Below are 25,475 nucleotides of genomic sequence, written 5' to 3'. Positions count from 1 at the left end.
TTGTAAATTAAAAATGTGAATAAAAAGTGGAAAGAAACAAAGGGGAGTTTTTAGCTCCTAGTAATTCAATGTACTTACCTAGTATTAATTACTATGGAATTTACTACTGTGAGTATTTTTACCTCAATATTCTTTTAATAAACTCAAATGGTTGAAGCATTATTATCCAGAATTGTGTTAGGATTAATCCCAATAACTTTGGCTGGATCGTTTGTAACTGCGTATTTACAATATCGACGTGGTGATCAACTGGATATTCGTTAATAAAACAATGAAATCTTCTTTATGCTTTTAGGTTTTCCCCCAATTCTGCCCATCTGTTGTCTCTCCGTCATCACTCTCAAAGCCTATATAAGAATTTATGGAACAGATCATCTAAGTAGATAAATAGACGGAATTTTTTTTATATTAACCCTAGGTTCACAAAAATCCGTTTTTTTATTCACTTTGATTTATATATTTTTGTAGACGCGCCCTATAGGATTCGAACCTACGACATCGGGTTTTGGAGACCCGCATTCTACCAGACTGAACTAAAGGCGCTTCTTGATACATATTACTAATATTTTAGTTTTTTTTTGGGGGGGGTACCGGATTGAATTAGAAATATTTTATGGGACAAAGAAGAAACAAAACGGGAAAAACTATGAAAAGCTATTGAAAAGAAAGAAACAAGACAAAGCGTTGGATAGTTGTGTTTCCCATTTTTGACTGTATGGACAATCCGTTGTAATCACGTAAAAGATAGGGATGGCAGGATTTGAACCCGCGACATTTTGTACCCAAAACAAATGCACTACCGAGCTGCGCTACATCCCTATTAACCTCCATGTTTGGTCAGTGTTTCAACATCGGTAGGACTCTAATCAAATCATTATAGCCGATGGTTGGCAAATTTGGCTACTGAATACAAATATAGATTATATACAACATAAGTTGTTGCTTATCATTTTTCGTTTCCTCCTTAGATGAAAATGGGTTCAATTTTTTTTTATAATTTTGTTGATCGTAATTTCATTTCCTAGATTTCTATCTAATTATTTTCAAGTGAGTGGAAAGAAGAGAGGGAATAAAGTGTAGGAAGTTTAATAGGAGATGGAGAAAAAAAAAAGAAGGAGATTGCCCGATGCGGGACTTTAAGATTTACTTATCAACGGCTCCAGTCCTTGCTACAATATGGTTTGGGTTGTTAGCTAGTTCATTAATAGAAATCAATCGATTCTTTCCAGATGCTTTGGTGGTCCCATTCTACTAGTCGATTGAGTAGCGAGCAATTCAACAAAATGGGAAAATACCCAATTTTCTAATTAAATGAGTCATTTACGACTCTTTGACCGATAGCAGATAAATTCTTGCATAAATTTGTGAGTGTTAGAAAAACACTTACTTAAATGTTTTTCATTTTCCTCTTACTCCCAATTAATCTAAATCAATTTCATGTGATGCTATGACTAAGAGTAAAGATGCGAGGGTAACTATTATTTTGGAATGCACCGCTTGTGCTCGTTGAGGGGCAAATAAAAAATATCCGGGTATTTCCCGATATACTACGCGCAAGAATTGTCGCAATATGCCTACTCGACTAGAATTGAGGAAGTATCGTCCCTGCTGTTACGAGCATACTGTTCACAAAGAATTAAAAAAATGATTCATTCACAACAAATCGGTTGTTGGAAAATGAATGGTATGTAGCATTCATAACCACCTTATACGAAAAGAAAAGAGGAACAGAGCTATGAATAATTTGATGCAATCTTCCCGCAGACGTTTTCCATCTATCTGATGTGAAGATATTATTGATTATAAAAATATAAACTTACTACGTCGATTTGTCAGTGAACCGGGAAAGATTCTATCAAGACGAATAAATAGGTTAACCCGAAGCAACAGCGTTTAGGAGTGGTTGCTATTAAACGTGCTCGTATTTTAGCTTTACTACCCTTTTCTAGTAACGAGAACTAGATAGTTCAGAAACTGGGATTGACTTATAGGTCTCAAAGAGTCAAATCATTCTCTAAAAAGAATATTTTGTTAATGAAAAGAAGAAACGGGTTGAGTAGGAGCAAATCAAAATTGACGGCCTTGTAGCGGAATAAACAGACCTTGTTACTACCCATTTGACCTCTCTGGGGAAGTAAGTATTGAAAACATCATCCGAAGAGGTCAAATGTTGATCAAGAAATTTGTGTACAAATCGCCTGTGCGAGCGAGGAGAAACACTCAGCATCTAGAGTAGCTACCTGTCCAAGTGTTTTGCGATTTAAACAAACTTGGTTTTTGTACAAAAAGTGGATCATAGTACTATAACTGATCCCTTTTTTTTTTGCCGCTGCGTTGATTCTGGTTACGCACAAATGGTGAAATTCTCTTTTTCGATTCTTTCTATCTGAATAAGCATAGGATAGTGTTTTTATTCCTTGTTGGTTTGCCGTTCTGAACAATTTGGAACCAGCCCCGAGAAATCCGGATGCTTTTTTGAGACTCTTTTCGTGACGCTTTCGAGCCACAGATCCGTGTTTTACCCTGGTCATTCAATGCCTACCCCCATCAAAAATCAAGTTTTTCTAAAATCAAATCAGTTTATTAATACTCTATTAATAATGAAACTATTGATTATACATTGATTCTGTTTCTTCGCATTACTCATTTATCATTCATTAGATTCTTTATTCAACATGATACGCACTTGAATTACACATAAAATACATAGTCAATATCGACGTAGAAAAGAAAAAGTTGTCTGGTACACACAGAAAGCTTTATATCTGATGTGGGAACTAGATACTCCAACAGCTTTTGCTTCTCTGACTTTCCTACTCAAGAAAAACATTTTGAACTAAATACTCCCTAAACAAAAAGGGTTGAGATTATACCAGAAGCTCTTCTGTATTTCACAGTTTCCATGGCATTTTTGTGACAGACGGATCCTCCCTATGCACCGGAGCTTGAGATTCCTCCAAGATTAATTAAAAGGAAATTGTTGTTGGTAAATCGTACTTCTACCAAACTTCGGCTCTACCCGATCCCCTATGATAGACAGAGTATGGATAAATCCTAAACAAAAAGGAAAAGATTACATGTGTAGTAACGGTGCTTCATCCCAGAAGTTGGCAAAATCGTTGATTCGTGATTATTGTCATTGCGGGGTGATGGGTAGATAAAAAAGAGACCCGTTTCTATTACTTCGCTTAAAGATTACACTTTGTCATCGATGATAAATTAGGCTTCTTCTCATATTGAGAAGATCGGATTTGCATCGGTTGTAACCATGAATTTGCGTTTCTCATCGAAAGAAACGGATGAAAAATCGTCGACTCATTCTTTCCAATAGGAAGGATTACCCTTCCTTCAGGCCGCTTATGAATTTTTGATTCAAACATGTCACACATACACCCTAGTACATACCCCTCATCGCTGAGGACACCCCCGAAGAGCTGGGGATTTTGTTCCCCCCTTAATTGGCTGTCTTGCTTTTCTAATAAGTTGTTGGTTGGTTGGCGTAGTTCGAACAAATAAAATGATTGGTTCAGAATATTCCTAACCGTGGTGATTTTTTGAAATATCCCCAAAATCAGATTTATTATTAGGAAAAATTATATGCATGTAGCTGGACAAGCAGTGGGAGGAGTAGTAATCTATAGGAACGGACTTGACAAACGGGCTTGAAAAGAAAATGAACCAATCCTTTAGTACTGTCTCTTGATTCCTATCAGAATCTTACTGTTAATCCTTGGAAGAGGATAGAATAAGAAGATCACTAAGATGAAGCCTTAGTATTTGCAAGAGAAGAAGAGCTTCCACCCCCCGGTCTGTTTTTTTAAATTCTCTTTCTTTTTCATGCCAAAATATTTATTGATTTCCCCCCATGGTGTTTTATTGGTTAGCAACAACTTACCATATAAGTTTGAATCTGTAGAATTGTCTGACGCTACAAAATCTACAATCCCGTAATTCTTTGCTTCTTCCGATGACATGAAAACATCTCTCTCCATATCCTCGGGAATCATCCATAAGGGTTTGCCGGTTCTTTGTACATAAACTCTAGTAATACAATCACGAAGTTTTAACACTTCTTCTGCTTCTGTGACGCACTCCCCTGCTTGTCCGTCATAATAAGAACTAGCAGGCTGGTGGATCATGACCCTAATGTAGTAAGTGGACTCATTCTAATTGGAATTAACCGTACGAGCAGATGATTTTGCATACGGCTTTTTCTTAGATGAGGGAAAATTTTTCAAAAAGACGAAAGTATCTATAAATTGCACCTATTTAGAACCCTTACTTTTTATACTATTTAGTCTAGGATTTGTTTCTCATAGATACTATGGACCATCCTTTCCTTAAGTACTATGATGGTTCCATTGCTTTATCCTTCCAGCAATCCCAAAGTTTGGTATGGATACTTTTTTATATAGTCGGTAAGTTGTAGGAAGCTGTACCGATACATCACCAGTCACAAAGAATTTCCTTGCATTTTGAAAAAAAATCTTCCCGAAAGGAGAAATTGAGTGAATCCTATTTTTAGTTTTGTGACGCTAAACTCTCAATTTTTATAAAAATGAAATTGTTCAGCAAATGAATGATTTTATCAAATTGTTTAATAACTTCAATATCACATGATTCTGATCTTTTCTTCTGAAACTCACCCGAAAGAATTTCACCGGGTTCCTAATGCCATGCTATGATTACCCAAATCATCTGAAATTTATTGGGTGAAGGCATAGTATAAAGCCATACAAATCATTGGCGCTAAGCGTGAGGCAGTGCTATATGTTTGGTGATTTCCCCACCGGTTAGGATAGAAGAACCCATAGAAGCGGCTAATCCCATACAAATTGTATATACATCTGGTACCACGAACTGCATAGCATCATAGACTAATATTCCTGCTAACACAGCTCCACCAGGTGAATTCACATATAAGTACGTATCCTTGCTTTCGTCCTCTCCATTCGGATACATCATAATACCAATCAATTGATTTGCAATCTCATCGTCTACCTGTTGACCCAAAAATAGTAGTCTTTCCCGATAAAGCCGGTTGGTCAGGATAGGTCCTCTCCCCCCCCCCCCCCCCCCCCCGCAGAACCGTACGAGCCTCGTTAAAAACATACGGCCCCCTAGATTCCAGAATGTATAGAAATAAATAGAAACAGTAAGATGAATATGTAAGAAAAATTAGTAAAACCCCCTCCCTTTTTTATTTACAATCTTAAGGAGCAATACAAAGATAGTTCTTGTACCGAATCTTTCCATTTCTACAAATCCCTGGTTCTTTTATTCTTGGTTCAATTTTGTGTGTGTCTCTTTTTTCTTTATTTCTCAATGATCTTGAACCACTTTGTGATTGGCGCACTGAGAAACATGCCTCTTTCTACCAATCCATTCTTTCTTGAAATTAGGTGCTCATGAGAAGAATCTTTGGGCTCATTTTCCACTCCGGGGGTGGCGATCCAAACGACATCCGCACGTGTAGGATGGATGAATCGAGGCCCCCTTTTTCCACTTGATTCCACTATTTGTATCTATTAATTTTAGAGTACTTTATCTCGTTATTATAGATTCTGCAGAATTAACAAACGAAGCCTTGACAATCTGTTAGTCTCCATTAGCCGTGGATTCAAAAATGATTCAGAAGTGAAAATCTTGCTAGGTTTTTTGCTTCAAAAGCTGATTAATTTTAGATGGTACAAAGACATTTTGACATCCTAATCATATGCTAAGTAATAAAAAAGTAGTGTGTTAGCCCAGCTTTAATCGATTAGTTGTTCTACATGTTACCCAAACTGCGTCCTCTTCCCCAGATAGACGAAAGGGCACTTTTGGAACGCCAATTGCCATGGACTAATAAGAAAAAATTTGTATTGATCTCTGGAACGAAAACATGAGATCCAGAAAGAATTAGGGTGTATGCTCCATTGTAACATAGCCTGTCAGAATCGGATCCAAAAGAAAAGGATTGATGTGGACTTTGCTGGAAATGCTAAAACAGTTAGGAATCCGGAGAATTTTGTGCTGCGGATATGCAAAGAATCTCCGCATTGTTACATAAAGCATGTTAATGGTAAAATATTCATGGATTTATTCCCGCTGGAAGAACAAGAATAAGGGGTTTGGCTATTGCTGCAACCCGCCCGAATTCCTGCGCATTCAGGGTCATTTTCTGTCTATACCTGTGCCTAACTGGATCTCGATTCCAAATTGAGAAAGTAGTACTTGTCAATTCTTTGTTTTTTTTCCTTCCTACATAGTATATCCGTGGCGCTAAAGAAAGTTGCACAGCATTCATTTATCTCCAAACAAAAATGGGTTTTCCATGGGTTTGCCTTGGTATCGTATTCACACTGTTGTACTAAATGATCCCGGTCGTTTAATTTCTATGCATTTAATGCACACTGCTTTAGTTTTTGGTTGGGCCGGTTCAATGGTTGTCTATGAATTAGCGGTTTTTGATCCATCCGACCCGGTTCTTGATCCGATGTGGAGACAGGGTATGTTTGTTATACCATTTATGACACGTATTGGAATCACAAAGTCATGGGGAGGTTGGGGCATTACTGGAGACACTATAACCGATGCGGGTATCTGGAGCTATGAAGGTGTAGTGGCAGCTCACATCGTACTGTCCGGTTTATTATTTCTAGCTTCTATCTGGCATTGGGTTTATTGGGAAATGGACCTATTCCGCGACGATCATACGGGAAAACCCTCCTTAGATTTACCCAAAATATTTGGTATTCATCTCTTCTTGTCGGGAGTACTATGTTTTGCTTTTGGAGCATTTCACATAACTAGTCTATCTGGTCCCGGTATCTGGGTATCAGATCCCTATGGGTTAACGGGAAAGGTACAACATGTAGACCCGTCTTGGGGAGCCGAGGGTTTCGACGCATTCGTTCCTGGAGGAATAGCCTCTCACCACATTGCAGCGGGCGTGTTAGGCATATTAGCCGGTCTATTCCATCTCAGTGTTCGTCCCCCTCAACGATTATACAAAGCTTTACGAATGGGAAATGTTGAAACCGTTTTGTCCAGTAGCATAGCCGCTGTTTTTTTCGCTGCTTTTGTAGTTTCCGGAACCATGTGGTACAGTTCCGCCGCTACTCCCATTGAATTATTTGGTCCCACTCGCTACCAATGGGATCAAGGATATTTCCAACAAGAAATAGATAGGCGAATTCGTGCCAGTAGATCCAAAAACTAAAGCTTATCGGAAGCCTAGTCCAAGATTCCCGAGAAATTAGCTTTCTGCGATTATATTGGTAATAATCCCGCTAAGGGTGGTTTGTTCAGAGCAGGTGCAATGGACAATGGTGACGGAATAGCTGTTGGTTGGCTAGGTCACGCCAGTTTCAAAGATAGGGAAGGTCACGAATTGTTTGTACGTCATATGCCAACATTTTTTGAAACATTCCCGGTAGTGCTAGTAGATGGGGAAGGTGTTGTGAGAGCCGATGTTCCACTCAGGTGGGCGGAATCCAAATATAGTGTTGAACAAGTGGGTGTCACTGTTAAGTTTTACGGTGGTGAGCTGGATGGTGCTACCTTCGACGATCCTGTTTCGGTTAAGAAACATGCTAGACGTGCCCAACTGGGCGAGATTTTTGAGTTTGATCAGGCCACTCTGAAATCGGATGGTGTTTTTAGGTCAACGGATCTCTTTCTGAAACTTTTACTTTTTTGCAAATCCTCTTGACTGTAATCCAATAAATCTAAAACTATATTTATATTAGATCTTTTGAGATAATGATAGACTCTAGCAGGTAATTCTAATTGATCAATGAATGTATTCTTTGATGTAGCTTCCCTAGCTGATTTATCCATGTCATTCCAATGAGAAGAAGATGTTCTTGTGCAGCTGAAAATAATATCATTGCTTTCAAAACAATTAGCATTTTGTTTCATTTGCAGAAAGGGATCAAACAAATCTATGAGATTTTTGGAAGCCTCATAAAGTGCTTCACTTGGGGTCATACTACCATCGGTCCATGTTTCAATGAATGATATTTCCCCAATTTCTTTAGGACTTTCAAATGGATGTATACTATGACTTTTGAATATGACGAGAATCACTTCTAAATACAGTTTCTTTCAGATTAACTAAAATATCATGAATTGTCTCTTAAATACCCATTATAGTAGAATACTCGTGCACCGCTCCCCTGAATTTGGCATATGTTATACTTGTGCCTTCTACTTCTCCCAACGAAGCCTTACGCATTGCAATTCCCACAATACCAGCCTGTCCACGTTTAAAGGGGGATACAGCGAAGCGGCTGTAATAAAGACGATCAGTTTCTATTTTGGATTCGACACATTTACATTGTACTGTTTGACCAGAAATCGAGATTCCATTTTGAGTCATACTGAAATCCTTCCCTGTTTAATAACATATTCAAAACTCAGACACGTCTTTTTTTTGGAGATGTGCATCCATTATGGGGCATTGGGGTCACATCACGGACGAAACTGAGGGTTACACCACTTCGACGAATAGCTCGTAGAGCCGTGTCCCTTCCCGGACCAAGTCCACTTATCATTACTTCCGCTTGTTTAACACCCCGGTCGATCGATGATTGGATGACATTTTCGGTTGTAGTCTGAGCAGCAAATGGTGTACCCTTTCGTGTGCCTTTGAATCTAGAAACACCCGTCGAGCACCAAAGGGCGACTTATCCTCGAACATCCGTAATAGTAACGATGGTATTATTAAAGCCTGCGTGAATATGAAAAATTCCTTTCGGTAGGCTGCGCTTCCCCTTCCGTGAACGATTCTTTTTTTGATATTTCGTCATATTTAGTTGGTTATTCATGATGAATTGATTATCCTAGCTTATTCTAATTTTTGTCTGGTGCACCGTCACCCCTGCCTCTATTTGTGTCTCGGGTTAAAACATATCACCATAATTTGTCTCCATCTATGGATCAATTGACACTTTTCACACATTTTTCGAATAGAGGCACGAATTTTCATATCTGTAACTCCAGGTTGATTTAATAAGTTCGTGTTATGAACCGTGCAAGCCTCTCTTCCTTGATGGATGCCCTAACCCTTCCCTTTGCTTCCTCACGATTAGAAAAGAAAATCTATTAATTGAAAACTCAATAAACATTGAATAGTCAAAATTTCATTTAAGTATCATTTATTTGCTTATTCTTGAGGCGATACGTGATTCGTCCCTTGGTAAGATCATAAGGACTTAATTCGACCCTCGCTCAATCTCCCGGCGGTATTCTTATGTAATTACGTCGGATTCTTCCTGATATGTGAGTCAAGACTTGACATCCATTGTCTAAGCATACTCAAAACATTGCATTAGGAAGTGATTCCGTGACTGTCCCTTCTATATCAATCAGATCTTGTTTCTTCATCATTTAGAAGTAATCCTTCTTTTATTTCGGCATTTTTAACTTTGGTATTTACATTGAATCGTTGCATATTGCTAAAATCTTTATGAGAAAAAATAAATACGCTTTTTTTGGGGGGCGCTCACACAAACACTTTAACAAATAAATTTCTTTCATCAATAAATACAACACACTATTTCTCCACCAATTTTTTTCTGTCTAGCATCCCGATCTGTCATAATTCCACGGGATGTTGATGAAATCGTGATTCCCATACCACCCAAAATTCTCGGAATCCCTCGGTGATCCGAATAGATTCTTAACCCAAGTTTACTAATGCGTTGGATAGCTATTATATAAGCTTTTCTCTTCCTACCTCTGTATTTAAGACCTATATCTAAAAAATATTGTTGATTTTCTTTGTGTTCCGCTATGCTTTTTACAAAACCTTCCTCTGGCAGAACCCTTCCAATACCTCTTGTCGTTCCTGTAGCAGGTATCCTAATCACTGGGCTTTTCCTCATATTTCCATTTCGGAAAGTAGTGATTGCGGCAGAAATTATATCATTATTCATAGCATATCAATCAATAGTTATTTACTCTCAAAAGGGATTCCAAATTGTTATTTTTATTTGACAAGATGAATCCTACCCGAGATTTTTTTCATGTTGATGAATCAAGATTCGCCTTGCATTACGTGACTAATCGCCAATTACTCGGATTTAACTAATTGGTTCCATCGTTATAATGGATGAATCTGAGAAGATATCATGTATTTCAATAATACAACAAAACAAAGAGAAGTGAAAGACAAGAGTTCCTTTTAGCATTAACAAAAGTATTAACAAAGAGGATTCATCTATCTATTTTTACACATCTTACTAAATTTCGGTCTCTCTGTTTTGTAATCCACCCAACACTTTTGTTTGGAAATTCTAGAAAAGTAATAAGTTCATTGAATTCTTAACTCTCATTTCTTTAACATTTCATCATTCTTACTTTTTGTTTCGGTTACAACACTTCGGGAGCTAGCAAAACTATTCTAGTAAGACCATATTCTTTTGATTCTCTAGCTACTGGCCCAAAAGCCCTCGTTCCTTTTGGATTACTCTTTTGATTGACAACAACTGCTACATTATCATCAAATTTTAGAATCATTCCATTTATTTGTTTTAACTCTCTACGAGTACGAACTATCACTGCTCTAACAACTTCCGATTTTTTAAGAGACATGTTGGGTACAACTTCCTTGACCACGGCCACTATGGTATCGCCAATAGTTGCATATTTACGATCACTAGCTCCTAATGTTCGGATACACATTAGTTTTCGGGCTCCACTGTTGTCGGCTACATTTAAGTAACTTTGGGATTGAATCATTCGTTGATTAAAAAATAGGATATAGTATACCCACCCGCTTTTATCTTGTCCATATATGCGGAATCCATAAGGGTGGATAACATCAAATTTTAATATTATCTTGTAAATAAATAAATAAATTTATTTATTTATAAATTATAGTTTCACTATATTGCTACCACTCTATTTACAATTTCTTGTTTTGGTCTCCCTTCCTTCTTCGATTTCTCTCTCACCAGTACTTACTTATTTTCCATTTAATCCCACGAATCAATGGAAGGATTAAGGTATACCTCTTAATTGATCAAAATAGTCTTACAGGCTATCGATACATAAAAGAAAAATTCTGAAACTCTAATTTGTTTTAGAGTTTCAGAATTTTTCTTTTTTCCTTTTCCTTTTCTTTCCCAGTCCCCAAACTCTCTACATAATGAGAAAGATCAAGTCAACTATATCTCGATCATCATAATTCCAACCTAATAACTATTCGTGTACATATAGGTATCTTATAGGAAGCGATTGTCATCGCGGCTTTGGCCATATTTGCAGATACTCCTCCAATCTCATGAACTATTCGGCCCAGCTTTACCACAGAGACCCAATACTCAGGAGATCCCTTACCGGACCCCATACGGGTTTCGGCGGGTCTCATGGTGACTGGTTTATCAGGATATATTCGTATCCACAATTTTCCACCGCGTCGAGCATAACGAGTAATTGCTCTCCTACCTGCTTCTATCTGTCGGGCTGTGATCCATGCGGGTTCAAGAGCTTGAAGAGCAAATTTTCCGAAGGAGACAATATTGCTGCGGCTAGAAGTTCCTTTCAATCTTCCTCGATGCTGTTTACAAAATTTGGTTCTCTTGGGGTTACAGTTGACGACGACTAAATAGTCTCATCCCTGATGCAAAACTGGACGTGGAAATTTCCTACCATACGGCTACTTATGGTCCTTATTTCGCTTTCTTACCAAATAACCATAGCCAATTATTTTTATGCTTTAATAAACAGGTATTGTAGTAAGAAAGAAAAATTCTTTAATCATTTGTTTCCCTGAATGTTTTATCATTGAATATATTGGCAAAGTCATCGTTATTCGAAAGCAAAAAGAAAAATTCACGGGCGAAAATGGACTCTATCTCGTTTTTCCTAGTCGAATCAAGAAAACACAAAATTTTTCTTTTTCAAAATTCTATTCAATTGAGCATAAGTTTCTTTCGCCATCTCGCCCACAGGTCAGCAATAGATAATACCAACCAATTTGTAAGTCCTATCGTTTCCGTAGTCTTTTTTTTACTAACATTTAGGTTCTCTCTCTGCAATGAAGCTTATTAATGCTTTATTGATTGAGTCATTTTCATCGGTGTTCACCAACTCGCAGCTTTTCTTTAATAATGTGAAACAGTATTAATTGATGGTTTTAGTATTCCGTTCTTGTTATCATGCTATAATACATCACCTTACAAGGGTTGAATTGTTAACCATACGATTAAACAGAAAGATTAATCTTTTTTTTTTTTGGTTTTTTTCCCACACATTAACAAGAACCTATGCAATGTTCCGCTTCGGAGCAAGAAAAAACTCCCCCGAACAATAGATTGAGTATCAATAAAATGATAAATTGGATTCCTTAGTTGGGTAAAAAGAACCTACTTTGGCGAGCCGCACACTAAGCATAGCGAGAATTCCCTTTAGCATTCTTTTCTTTTTGAAAAAAAAAGTGGAATGGAATACAAAATAGGTTTTTGGATTCCCTAAAAAATTGAATCATTCCATATATATCTATACATCAAGAAATTTCAGAGGTTGTAAAAAAATTGAAGTGATTCCATAAGGAAAAAGAAGGGAGGAGGAGGAATCATCTTGCATCTCGAAATATCCGTACCTTTATACCTAAAACTCCGTAAATCGTTTGAGCCGGGTAGTAACAATAATCAATACATGCCCTGAGGGTTTGTAGAGGGACTCTGCCTTCTCTCATCCATTGTGTACGAGCCATTTCGCTACCGTTCAGACATCCCGCAATTTGTATTTCGACACCCTTGCTACTAGTTCCACCAATCAGTTCAATAGCTTTTTTCATAGTCCTTCGAAAAGCCACTCTATTTTTTGGTTGTGATGCAATGAACTCTGCCCGTATTTTTGGTTCCCCATAGGGTTGATCAATACTTTTCAGGTTTACTCGAATTCTTTGAGTATCAGAACTTAACAATTTTCCTATATCAATCTTTAATTGATCAACTCCTAAACTTTGTTCTTCAATGAATAAATATGGGAATCCAGTATATATTTCAATTTGAATGAGATCCTTTTTCTTTGGATGTTTATGTGCCCAACCCCACCATGATTCGAATGACTTTTTATATGTTTTTCCATATACTTTTCGATACAGCCACGTATTTTTTTGTCCTCCTCAAGAAGTTTAAAATAATCTTTTGATCTTACAAATCAATGGGAATAATGTTCCTGATTTACGCCAAGTCAAAAACCGAGTGGATTAATCTTTCATCCCATAGTGATTCTCCTATCATTTTCTAGTAATTCATCAAATTTATCTTTTTCAATCTATTAATTGATTAGTATCAATTATTTTATTTTCCTTTTTTTTGGAAACCTTAAAAATTGATTTAATTGTCACATGACATCGTGGTTTTCGTATTGGGTAACCACGTCCCTGAGCTCGAGGTTGAAACCTCTTTAAGCGGGTGGCACCATCTACCCATGCTTCGCCAATAAATAAACTTGATTTACTCAGTTGAGCATTGGAATTACAGTTTGCATTTGCGGCTGCAGAAAGAACTAATTGTAGTACAGAGTAACAAGCTTTATAAGGCATAAATTTGAGTAATACGAGTGCTTGTTCATACGAACAACCCCGAATTCGATCTGATACTCGTTGGACCTTATTAGTTGACATACGAATATTTCTTAATGAAGCTTTTGCTTCTATTTCTGATTTGTACTTTGTTTCCGTAAGAAAAAATTCCTCTATTATCGACGAGATACTCTATCATTCTTGGAATGACCTCGAAAGCTTCTAGTAGGTACGAATTCTCCCAATTTGTGACCTACCATTCGGTCAGTTACATAAATGGGCAGATGTTCCTTCCCATTGTGAACGGCAATAGTATGACCAATCGTTGTAGGTACCACTGAAGAAGCGCGGGTCCAGGTTATTATAACCCTCTTTTCCCTCCGCAGATTCAGATTCTTAATGGTTCTTATTGAATGATTAGCTACAAAAGGGCATTTTTTTAGCGAGCGTACCATAAAAATTTACCTCTTCCTATATCCCATTATCAATCAATGAATTTTACGTCGACGAAGAATAAGTGGATTACTATATTTCTTAACCTTTCTGCTTTTTTTCCTTAGTGCAGCGCAACCCCAAGGTGTTAACGGTTTCTTTCTACCAATGGGTGTTCTACCCTCCCCCCTCCATGGGGATGATCTGTGGGATTCATGGCCATGCCCCTCACGGTTGGCCTTTTACCTAGCCAACGCTTAGACAAGGCTTTTCCTAAGCTTTCGTTATTAGTATCAATGTTTCCAACTCGACCAATAATTGCTAGACAATTTTGAGATATTAAACGAACTTCTCCATAGGGCAATCTTAATGTAGCCAACCAACCTTCCTTTGCAATTATTTTTGCTACAGCACCGGCTGCCCTGACTAATCGTCCGCCTCTGCCGGGTATGGTTTCCACATTATGAATAATAGTTCCCAAAGGAATTTTGGATGAAGTAGGTTTCTTTTCTTGAATAAAAAACTATAAGAAATCGAAAGCCTCTTCCCAAACTATACAAGCTCCTTTCGAAGAATACAAATTTTTGGATACAAAGTATGAGATTCTTTGTATTTTTCCAAATACATTGGAAAGTTGTGGACTAAATGAAATCCCCAGATAAGAATCGTCTTTGTTTGCATGTACCCTCAATTTTTTTAATTGGCACCTGGCTTTCTTTTTCATTTGGTTTAGCAACAGGTTAATGAATTTATGGACTCGCGCCAACATTACTAAATGTTATGGATAACTTAGGAGATGTTTTTTACATATATTTGACAAACAAATATTTTGTGAAAATCCATTTTTTTTGGCGTCTCAACACGGATTTCTTCGATGTTGTCCTTGACTGTCACATCGAACGTGATGAGTTGTTTTTTTTTTCATACATCTCGTCCATGATAAGGAAGGGATGCCCATCTAGTTTTTCAGGATTCAAGATTGTTTATCTTTTTCCATATTATCTTTTCAATACAGGTTAATAAAAATCAAGATTTTATTGAACTTGATCACCCGCTACACCTACTATGTGGTTTCCCCATTGAGTTTCATTCTTGTATATAGATTGAAAATCTTTGAATCGGTGCTAGTTTACCAATTTATTATTGGATTGATGCTCAGAAACGCAAATCAATTGTTCAAGTCGCACTCAAGGGTAGGGCATTCCCATTAGAAATAGATGCTTTCGATCCGGATGTTAAAATATCTCCAACCTTTACTCCCCAGGTGTGTAAGATATATCTCTTTTCCCCATCCGCATAAGTGATTAGACAGATATATGCATTACGATTCGGATCATACTCAATACTTGTTACTCTACCAATAACATCTGTTTTATCTTGTCGAATGTCAAATTTTCGGTATAAACGCTTGTGACCACCTCCCCTATGCCTACTAGTAATGATCCCTCTGTTATTACGACCACCTCCTGAACGTCTACCACGAGTTAATTGCTTACAGGGTTTTCTGTTAATTAATTCCTCGAAAATGAAAATAGATCGGTTATGTGTACCAGGAGTATAAGCTTCATATAGTCAGATAACCATGGTTTCCCTTCCTTTTTCTATTTAGTAGATTGACGCTTCCAGGTCATTATTTAATCGTCTAAGAAAAATGGAATAAAATAGTTTTCTTGAAGAGTAATTATCATTCTTTTACGAGAATCAAAGGATTCCAATGGCTTTTTTTTCTTATTATTTGGTAATCAATAACTATTCATACCCTTCACTCTAACTCTGAAGAATCATTCAATCCAATCTTTCACCTTCTTAGGTTTGGTCAATTCTGCGTCGACTTCAAACGTATATTGGTTGTTTCGTAACAAACGAATGATTTTCCCAGTAAGTACTTGATCTTTTATTCCATCCATAAGATTCCTTCCTTCATTCTATTTCAATATGATGGATCAAGCTCTTTTTTTCAGTATTCATTCTGCTTTATACTTCCTGTATAGTCCCCGTCGAATCAAAGTTTTTGTTTATTAATTAGTTTGTAATTTTTTGCATCCAACAGGAGTTGAACATGTGAATTCGCCAATTATGAGTTGGGTGCTTTGACCGTTCAGCCATGGATGCTACTAATTCCTTAATTCTTATTTGGATTAGTCACGAAGATTTCACAAATATTTTTGACTATGTACATAAATACTACCTAGAATCATTCTGAGTTCGCTATCAAGTATTGAAAGTTTGCCTACACGGACAACAACCCATTCAAAAAGTGGATCAAGAACGAATATGATAAGGGATTCCTCGAGAAGTTAACAATTCGTACTACTACTGACTACTCTAGGGAAGAGTAGATTCAAAACACACGCAAGGGAGGTTCTGGGAGCAAAAACTGTTCAACACCTGAACCAGGAGCCGTGTGAAGTAAGAACTTCATGCACGGTTCTGAATGAGCGGGAAGACCGAGAATCTTCTTTCCAACTCTGACTCTCCTACACTAGTCATTGCTTTCTTTTTCGTGACTTCTAAAGTAGCAGCTCTAGCTTTATCTACACGACTCTTTGGTATTCTTTTTCCACATCTCGCTAATGAGTGGCATATGGTTTTGGGAGTATAAGCCACTCTTAGTATGGTATCAGGAAATCTGATTGCCATGACTCAGACAAGCATGAAACATATGCTAGCATATTCCTCTATAAGCCAAATGGGATATATTATGATCGGAATAATTGTTGCAAATCCCGAGAATGGCTATGCAAGCATGATAACTTATACATTTATTCATATACTCATGAATCTAGGAACTTTTGCTTGTATCATTTCATTTGGTTCTTGAACCGGAACGGATAATATCAGGGACTACGCGAGATTATACATGAAGGATCCTGTTTTAACATTTTCTCTAGTCCCACATTTACTATCTCTAGGGGGTATCCCCCCACCTCTGCAGGTTTTTTCAGTAAACTCTACCTATTTTGGCATGGATGGAAGGCTGGTTCGTACCCATCAGTTCCGATAGGGATCCTAACAAGTGTTATTTCTATCTATTATTACCTGAAGATTATCAAATTAATGTTCACTGGGCTCCGGAGATAATGCATCGACAATTTATACACAAAATCCATTAATTTATTCATCTACTTCAATTTCAAAGAGTTCCATCGAAGTAGCTATGATTGTTCGTGCACTAGCATCAATCCCGTCAGGTGTATCAATTGACCCCATTATTGGAATTTCCCAGAATACCCTATTCCAGACTCTCTTCGGGTTGTCGCACGAAAGAATGGAATCCCTCCGAACAGTTTCCATTTCAAGCTAATCCTCTCGTTACAACTATTTCGCCCCTGTGATGGGTCACGAGGTATCGTTCTATCTCCCCCCTAGCTTGTATTTTTCCTTTTGTATCTAAAATCCTGCAATGATCACTCTGGACTCTATTGAGATTGACCATATCAATATCGATATGGTCAATCTCAAAGAACAGGATGGAGTGATTCATGCGGAACCTTCTTCCTATGCTTGCTAATCTAAGCCAAATTGGACAAAACGTAGAGTCCATTAATGATCTAATTGAAGGTAAGGTATTGACATCTCGAGCGAATCTCGCTAGAATAACTATGTTATTTCCCAATCCTTTTCTAAGCAAGCCAGGGCTAGGACAAGAAGCACTACTCGAACTCGAAATTTCAAGTGGTTAAGAAGTGGCCCATTCCATCCCCTCAAGATCTCTCTTGAGGGACCCCAGGACCTCAAATCCCGGGGAGTCCCCTAAATCCTAATAGCTGTTAACCAAAACTGGAAATTCCAAATCGAGCAACAGATTTTTAGATGAGGGTGGATCATCCACCTCCCTTTGGGCCACAGAGAGTGAACTGAGGTCCATTGCCTTGAGGGTGAAGTGGTAAACGCTCTAGGTCCCAAATCCATTGCTTGCTGTATGGCATGGAGGTTCAAATCAATCTTCCCTGAGGCGTGGAGATCTTGATTGTTTACATCTCAGCGAGTCAAAAGACTCTTTACTTATCACCGATAGGACCCTAAATCCTAGATAGGACCCTAAATCCTAGTTTTGCAAATGTTATTTAATATCTTAGGACCCTAAATCCTAGATAGGACCCTAAATCCTAGTTGTGCAAATGTTATCTAATACCTTACTTATCACCGATAGGACCCTAAATCCTAGTTGTGCAAATGTTATCTAATACCTCTTTGGGTTTGAACAGGAAAGGGAGTAGGGTCTGTAACCCTACTCCACTCTTCTGGAAGTCAAGGGCTCGAGATCCTTCGGGGCAAGATGCACATCTTTTTTTTTCTATACTATCCCATGAAGAATCTTTGCTTTGTAGGAAGTAGGAATTTGTACGAAGTAGGAAGTAGAAATCTTCAACTAATGAGAACAGATTAGGGTTCCATCAAGGCGGCAGATTCTGAAGAAAAGGAGCGGTAGGCTGCAGTGCGGCGAGAACGGTTCCGACGAAGGGGTTACGAGTGTTGACTCTGCGGATTTTGGGAGACACTGACATTATCGACTCTCCATGACCCCGACATCCCCGGCGCTTCCTATGCCCGTAAACCCCGGGCACCTTGTGACACCCACGGCATTATTCCGTGCGGTTTCGGAGGAAGCAAAAGGAAGAAGAGAAGGGGGAAAGAAGAAGAGAAGAGGGAAGAGGAAGAGGAAAAATGGTCATCATCCTCTAGGTATCTACGAGAAGGGATCGAGCTGACCCTTGGATTCACACATTTTTGCTCGGAGTCAGGATCTTTTTCTACCCCCCCTAAAAAAAAAAAGAGAACGAACATTTAGCAACGGGAGATTCTTGTGGGCAAGGAGGGATTCAAACCCCTGAAACCATGGTTCATAGCCACGTGCTCTCATCCACTGAGCTATAGGCCCCGTCTACACTGGATCCGCCATTCCAAGAACCCTCTTGTTTCAGAAAATCATGGGTTCAATTCCCTCCTTTTCTTCATTTCGGATGGGTCATAATGAAGCGATACAGAGGCTGGGAATCCCCCTTCCTCATAAGGAGAAACTCTCTCCTCTAATTGGAGAGGAAGGGGTACCCGTTTCATGGGTCCCAAAAGAGACAGGGGGAACGGAAGTCTTTCTTTCTTTCTTTCATCCTGACATCGAGCTATTTTCTCGCAGGGTTCCCCCTGCAGTATCGTTACCGCGGTAGAGTTTCACCACCAAGTTCGGGATGGATCGGTGTGGTTCCTCCATGCCTGAGACACCAGAATATCAACCCGTGAACAAAAAGGAGCATAGGGAGGAGGAGGAGACACATCAACGGGTTTACATACAAGGCTAGGATTAGGTCTAGGAGGTACCTCGCTCTGGAAAAGAAAAAGAAAGGTGCTCCTTCCAGCAAGTAGAGAACATTCCCTGCTCCGCCTTTTCATCCATTGTATGGATGGATAAGCGGGCCGGATCTATTCCTTAGATTAGCTTCTAAGCTGATGTTGTCAGACGGTCAAACCATAGGGCATAACCGGATTGACTCGATCTGGTTATGCGGTGACAAGGTTCAAATCTTCCTGTCTGTTAGGATGCCTCAGTTGCATACATTACTGCACTTCCACTTGGCACCTATCGTGATGAGAAACGGCTCGTCTCGCCATGACCTTGTACGTAAGAAGAAGAGAGCACTCATCCTGAGGTGGGCTTCCTACTTAGATGCTTTTAGCAATTATCCGCTCCGCACTTAGCTACCTAGCGTTTACCATGGGCACGATAACTAGTACACCAGAGGTGCGTCCTTCCCAGTCCTCTCGTACTAGGGAAAGGTCCTCTCAATGCTCTAACGCCCGCACCGGATATGGACCAAATTGTCTCACAACGTTCTGAACCCAGCTCACGTACCACTTTAATGGGCAAACAGCCCAACCCTTGGGACGTACTACCACCCCAGGTGGCAAAGAGGCAACATCGAGGTGCCAAACCTTCCTGTCGATGTGAACTCTTGGGGAAGATCAGCCTGTTATCCCTAGAGTAACTTTTATCTGTTGAGTGACGGCCCTTCCACTTGGCACCGTCGGATCACTAAGGCCAACTTTCGTCCCTGCTCGACCGGTAGGTCTTGCAGTCAAGCCCCTTCTGCCTTTGCACTCGAAGGCTGATTTCCGTCCAGCCTGAGGGAACCTTTGCATGCCTCCGTTACCCTTTGGGAGGCCTACACCCTATAGAAACTGTCTACCTGGGACTGTCCCTTGACCCGTATCTGACACAAGGTTAGAATTCTAGCTCTTTCAGAGTGGTATCTCACTGACGGCTTGGGCCCCCCCGGAAAGGAGCCTTCTTCGCCTTCCACCTAACCTATGCAAGAGGAGCCCAAAGCCAATCCTAGGGAACAATGAAGCTTCATAGGGTCTTTCTATCCAGGTGTAGGTAGTCCGCATCTTCACAGACATGTCTATTTCACCGAGTCTTTCTCCGAGACAGTGCCCAAATCGTTACGCCTTTCGTGCGGGTCGGAACTTACCCGACAAGGAATTTCGCTACCTTAGGACCGTTATAGTTACGGCCGCTGCCAACTCTCCCATTATTGGGTCACCGACTTCCTTAACCTTCCCGCACTAGGCAGGCGTCAGCCCCCATACATGGTCTTATGACTTTGTGGGGACCTATGTTTTTGGTAAATAGTTGCCTGGGCCTGGTCACTGCGACCTCCTTTGTGAGGAGGCACCCCTTCTCCCAAAGTTACGGGGCCATTTTGCCGAGTTCCTTAGAGAAAGTTGTCTCGTGCCCCTAGGTATTCTCTAACTACCCACTTGTGTCAATTTCGGGTACAGGTACCCACTTGTCGAAAGTCATTCGAGCTTTTCTTGGGAGTGTGGCATGGGTTACTTCGGCACCCGTAGCGCCTAGTGCTCGGACATTGGCTCGGGGCATTTTTTCTACCCCTTATTTTTATCCTTGATGGATACGTCAACCTTGCGTCCTTAAACCGATAACCATCTTTCTGCTAACTTGGCATCCTCCGTCCCTCGGGACCAACAAGGGATAGTACGGGAATATTCACCCTTTGTCCATCGACTATGCCTTTCGGCTTGATCTTAGGCCCTGACTAACCCTCCGTGGACGAACCTTGCGAAGGAACCCTTAGGTTTTCGGGGCATTGTATTCTCACCAATGTTTGCGTTACTCAAGCCGGCATTCTCGCTTCCATTTTGTCCACACCTGCTCCTGCTGGTGCTTCCCCCTGGAACGAAACGCTCCCCTACCGATGTATTTTGACATCTCACAGCTTCGGCAGACCGCTTAGTCCCGTTCATCTTCGGCACAAGAGCGTTGATCAGTGAGCTATTACGCACTCTTTCAAGGGTGGTTGCTTCTAGGCAAACCTCCTGGCTGTCTCTGCACTCTTACCTCCTTTACCACTGAGCGGTCATTTAGGGGCCTTATCTAGTGATCTGGGCTGTTCCCCTCTCGATGATGAAGCTTATCCCCCATCGTCTCACTAGTTGACCATTATCTTCTCATCCTTCGAGGAATCATATCTAGTATTCAGAGTTTGCCTCAATTTGGTACCGCTCTCGCACTCTGCACAGGAACAATGCTTTACCCCTAGATAGTCCAGTCAACTGCTGTGCCTCAACACATTTCGGGGAGAACCAGCTAGCTCTGGGTTCGAGTGGCATTTCACCCCTAACCACAACTCATCCGTCAACATCAGTTGGTTCGGACCTCCACTTAGTTTCACCCAAGCTTCATCCTGGTCATGGATAGATCACCCAGGTTCGGGTCCATAAGCAGTGACAGTTGCCCTGGCAAGACTCGCTTTCGCTACGGCTCTGGTGGGTTCCCTTAACCAAGCCACTGCCTATAAGTCACCGGCTCATTCTTCAATAGGCATGTGGTCAGAGATCCAATTCTCCTCCCACTGCTTGGAAGCTCATAGTTTCATGTTCTATTTCACTCCCCGATGGGGGTTCTTTTCACCTTTCCCTCACGGTACTGCTTCACTATCGGTCACTCAGGAGTATTTAGCCTTGCAAGGTGGTCCTTGCTGATTCACAAGGGATTTCACGTGCCCCATGCTACTCGGGTTGGAGCGTAAGCCAATGGTACTTCCGACTACTGGACTCTCACCATCTGGGGTGCAGTACTCAACCGCTTCGCCTACCCACAAAGGTCTTTCCTCGCTCTCCCACAACCCCGTCTTCACAATTTAGGCTACTCCCGTTTCACTCGCCGCTACTATGGGAATCGCTTTTGCTTTCTCTTCCTCTAGCTACTAAGATGTTTCAATTCGCCAGGTTGTCTCTTGTTTGCCTATGGATTCAGCAACAGTTCATAAGGTTAACCTATTCGGGAATCTCCGGATCTATGCCTATTTTCGACTCCCCGAAGCATGTCATCGTTTACCACGCCCTTCCTCGTCTCTGGGTGCCTAGATATCCACCGTAAGCCCTTCTTTATTTGAACCTCATCATTTAATGGGATGCCGTGTCATTCTAAGGTGCTATTTTACGTATTCACGTAGATCTTATCAACATCCATCACAAATAGATTGTGAGTCAACCTGCCCACTGGGTCCAAGAACCCTCCATACCAAACTAATGTGTGCGATTCCACTGACTTGGATCAAAGGATGGAGATAAGCGGACTCGAACCGCTGGCATCTGCCACAGGGTAAGCCGCCGCCTATCAGGCCTACCTGATGGAAGGATCCGTCAAGGGCATGCAATAGGCGATGACTTCCCCCCGAACACGGCCTACAACTTTCACTGTACTGTGCTCTCCGAGGAGCAACTCCCCTTGAATGAAAAGGCTCCAAAGGGAGATCCCATGCTAGGCATTCTCCTAGTTCAGACTCCCGATCTGCGGGGGAACCAGACCAGAAGAGGCTCTTGGCCGGCCTTTCCTTTTCTTTTTCTATCGACTCTTTTGCCTCAAGAGCGAGTGGTTGCCCTTCTCCGACCCTTACTGCCAACTGGAGCAGACACCAATGCATTCTACTCCTCGAATCAGGTTTTATGGTCGGTCTGTGAGGGCTCTCATATCGACACCTCGCTTATTTATGAACCGCCAAAATCATCCGGGGGTCACAGACCGACCAGGTACGAAAGAGGGAAGATCAATTCTATCTTGGTCCTAGTGCGAGAAATAATATCTATCTAAGGAATTCGTTGGTTCTTCTTCGGGTCGGATTTCCCAATGCTTACTTTGATTCTAGCATGAGATGCATTAGACCCATGTTATGTCATACGAGAATAGGACATTAAAAAGGATAAATTGCATCGCAAGTATTCAAAAGACTGAATTCCCCAAATGTGCATATCAAGAGAAGATCATTGTATTTAGATGCTATACGATGAATTCATAAATATATAAAACTCAAGCATTGTCAACTTCCCATCCTCGCAATAGTAGGTGCATTTTTCATTACTTCAAATGTATATGTCACAACTCGCATGTCTGATAGATTGCATGGCAAGCAACTTATTCTAGAAGAGAATCATTTTCGAAGCTCTAGACCTTTGCCAAACTCTCATTAATAGCTCATGCCATTAGATTGGGAATCTTGATGTTGTGCTTAACTAGTACAAACAATGATCATAAGGATTAAAGACTAAGATGCCTTGGGATCTGCCCGATAACCACTATGTTTATCAATCCAAATTTGGGGATTGGGCTAGATATAGACAACTTTGGGCCTCAAAGGCAAGTATTGCTCAAGGGGTTAGGGAAACCCAAGGCAAAGGAAAGACTAATGCTTTCGTACTTGCTGAGAAGAGGGTTAGGTTATCGATCAATATAAGTGCTCAATAGAATTTACATTCTTGCATAGTTATATAAGACCTTGGCATGTGTCTTAGCTAAAGGTTAAGTAAATTTTGCATGGAATCGCTTACATCCCAAGGGGGAGAGCAAATACGTGATGGAAAGGTTATCGTGACTATTCCTACAATGTTTGGAAAAGGATAGCATTGTTTTGTTGATCGATCAAATAACATCTTAAATGCCTTTGCATTAAACTGATTGTTGGATGTGATTTGGATGGTTATTCCAAGTGCTTGTGTTTGATGGTAAATGTATGGCAGGGGTCAGTGACATGACAAGTTACCATGGGGAAATAAAGGAGTGTTTTCTTAGAAGATGATACTAGGTTGATTGCCTTGATTGTTCTTAATTGGATTAATTAAGGAATGATATTTTGCACGGGTGGATCATCTCCAAGATCACACTGCTCGATTCACTAACCGAAGGTCGAGTGGTGAAAAGGCCAACCACAGAAGTTGTGTCTCACTCGTAGGTCGCTTGGGGTCAAGTGGAGCTTTGGACACCCCTTGCCTAGTGCGGAATGGAGTTGTAGACTACCGTGAGCCCAACGTCTAGGGCATTGGAAGATCCTATTCTAGATAATGGATGGAATTTATGGTGCCATGTGGCTTGGACCGGGTACTTCTGTTGGACAGAAGGGAATATATACCATTTCTCCTGCATGGGCAGGAGACAAAGTTTAACTTGAAGATAAGTTAAGGAACTTGTTTGTCAAAAGAACTGCTTGCTATGTATTCGTGTCTATGCCATAAATTATACGTACAAACCTTGTTCCCTAAAAGGCCTAATTAAGGAAGCTGATTTTGAACGTCACACATAAATGTGATAGGACCTAATTAGAAAACTAAATCTATCAAGGGAAGCAGGTGGGCGAAACTCCCAATGGGTCCAACAGGGTAGTCCCAGAGAACTGGGAAGCTTTGTAATTCAAAAATCACAACACACAAACAATGAAAATGATCTTTTGAAAGACAAATTAATTATTGAATATAAATTTCTTTTACAAGTATTCACCTTCTATCCATACAAAAGAACAACACAAAGGCCTTTATTTTTTTCCAATATATTTTCCCCCTACTAACTTGTACCAAGGCCTTAGGAAATCCATCCTCAATTATATAGGAGTTTGGGTGATTCCTAGGAGCCTAAGAGTTTACCGACCAAATCCCCCCTAACACTCTCAAATCATCTTGCCCAAGGACGTTCTACGGAGGAGTGACCTTGCCATCGGGGTCAATCCAAAAACTCTCCAAGGTAGCAATCTATTTCCCCCTTGGAAAGGAATTTGCAACTAGCCTTGGGGGAGGTTTATGGCATTTTTCTTTTTTATCTTGTTGCAAACCTAATGTATTAGGATTTTTTATTATTCAATCAATTTCATAAGTGCATCAAGTCAAATTTTTATGTATCGCTACAAGCACAAGCAACTTCTTTCAAGCAATATTCCTAACAAATAAAGAGGCAATTGAGCGAGATCTTAACTTAGAGGCAATCCCTTTTGACTCAGTTATCTTTTAACTCTTAGGTTTTTTTCCTGATTTCACTTTGAATTTGATTTTCTAGCTTTCTCCTTTTTATATTTCAATTAACCTTTCTCCCTTAAGTCATTTCCTTAGTTGTCCTTGGTCCTTCTTTGCAATCTTTCATTCATAATCCTTATCAAGGATTGGTAGTTGACCTCACTAAGATTCTAGACATTATCCTAATTTATGAAAAAATATCAATTTTTTGGAATTTCTAGTGGGA

At 40.1% G+C, this 25,475-nt stretch overlaps 1 non-coding gene and 1 pseudogene across 1 annotated transcript; both read right to left on the bottom strand.

Annotated features, from left to right (window-relative positions):
- Positions 1 to 469: 469 nt before the first annotated feature.
- On the bottom strand, positions 470 to 543 carry TRNAW-CCA (transfer RNA tryptophan (anticodon CCA)). Its single transcript has one exon. It is a non-coding gene; the product is annotated as a tRNA-Trp (tRNA).
- Positions 544 to 19,470: 18,927 nt separating this feature from the next.
- Positions 19,471 to 22,225, bottom strand: LOC148009576 (25S ribosomal RNA; annotated as a pseudogene).
- Positions 22,226 to 25,475: the final 3,250 nt, after the last annotated feature.

Source organism: Lygodium microphyllum, chromosome 30, assembly GCF_053477565.2.
Source record: "Lygodium microphyllum isolate KBCC chromosome 30, Lygodium_microphyllum_v1.1.10, whole genome shotgun sequence".
NCBI lineage: Eukaryota > Viridiplantae > Streptophyta > Polypodiopsida > Schizaeales > Lygodiaceae > Lygodium > Lygodium microphyllum.
The sequence above is the reverse complement of the archived record's forward strand: the minus strand, read 5'-3'. Positions and strand labels throughout refer to the sequence as shown.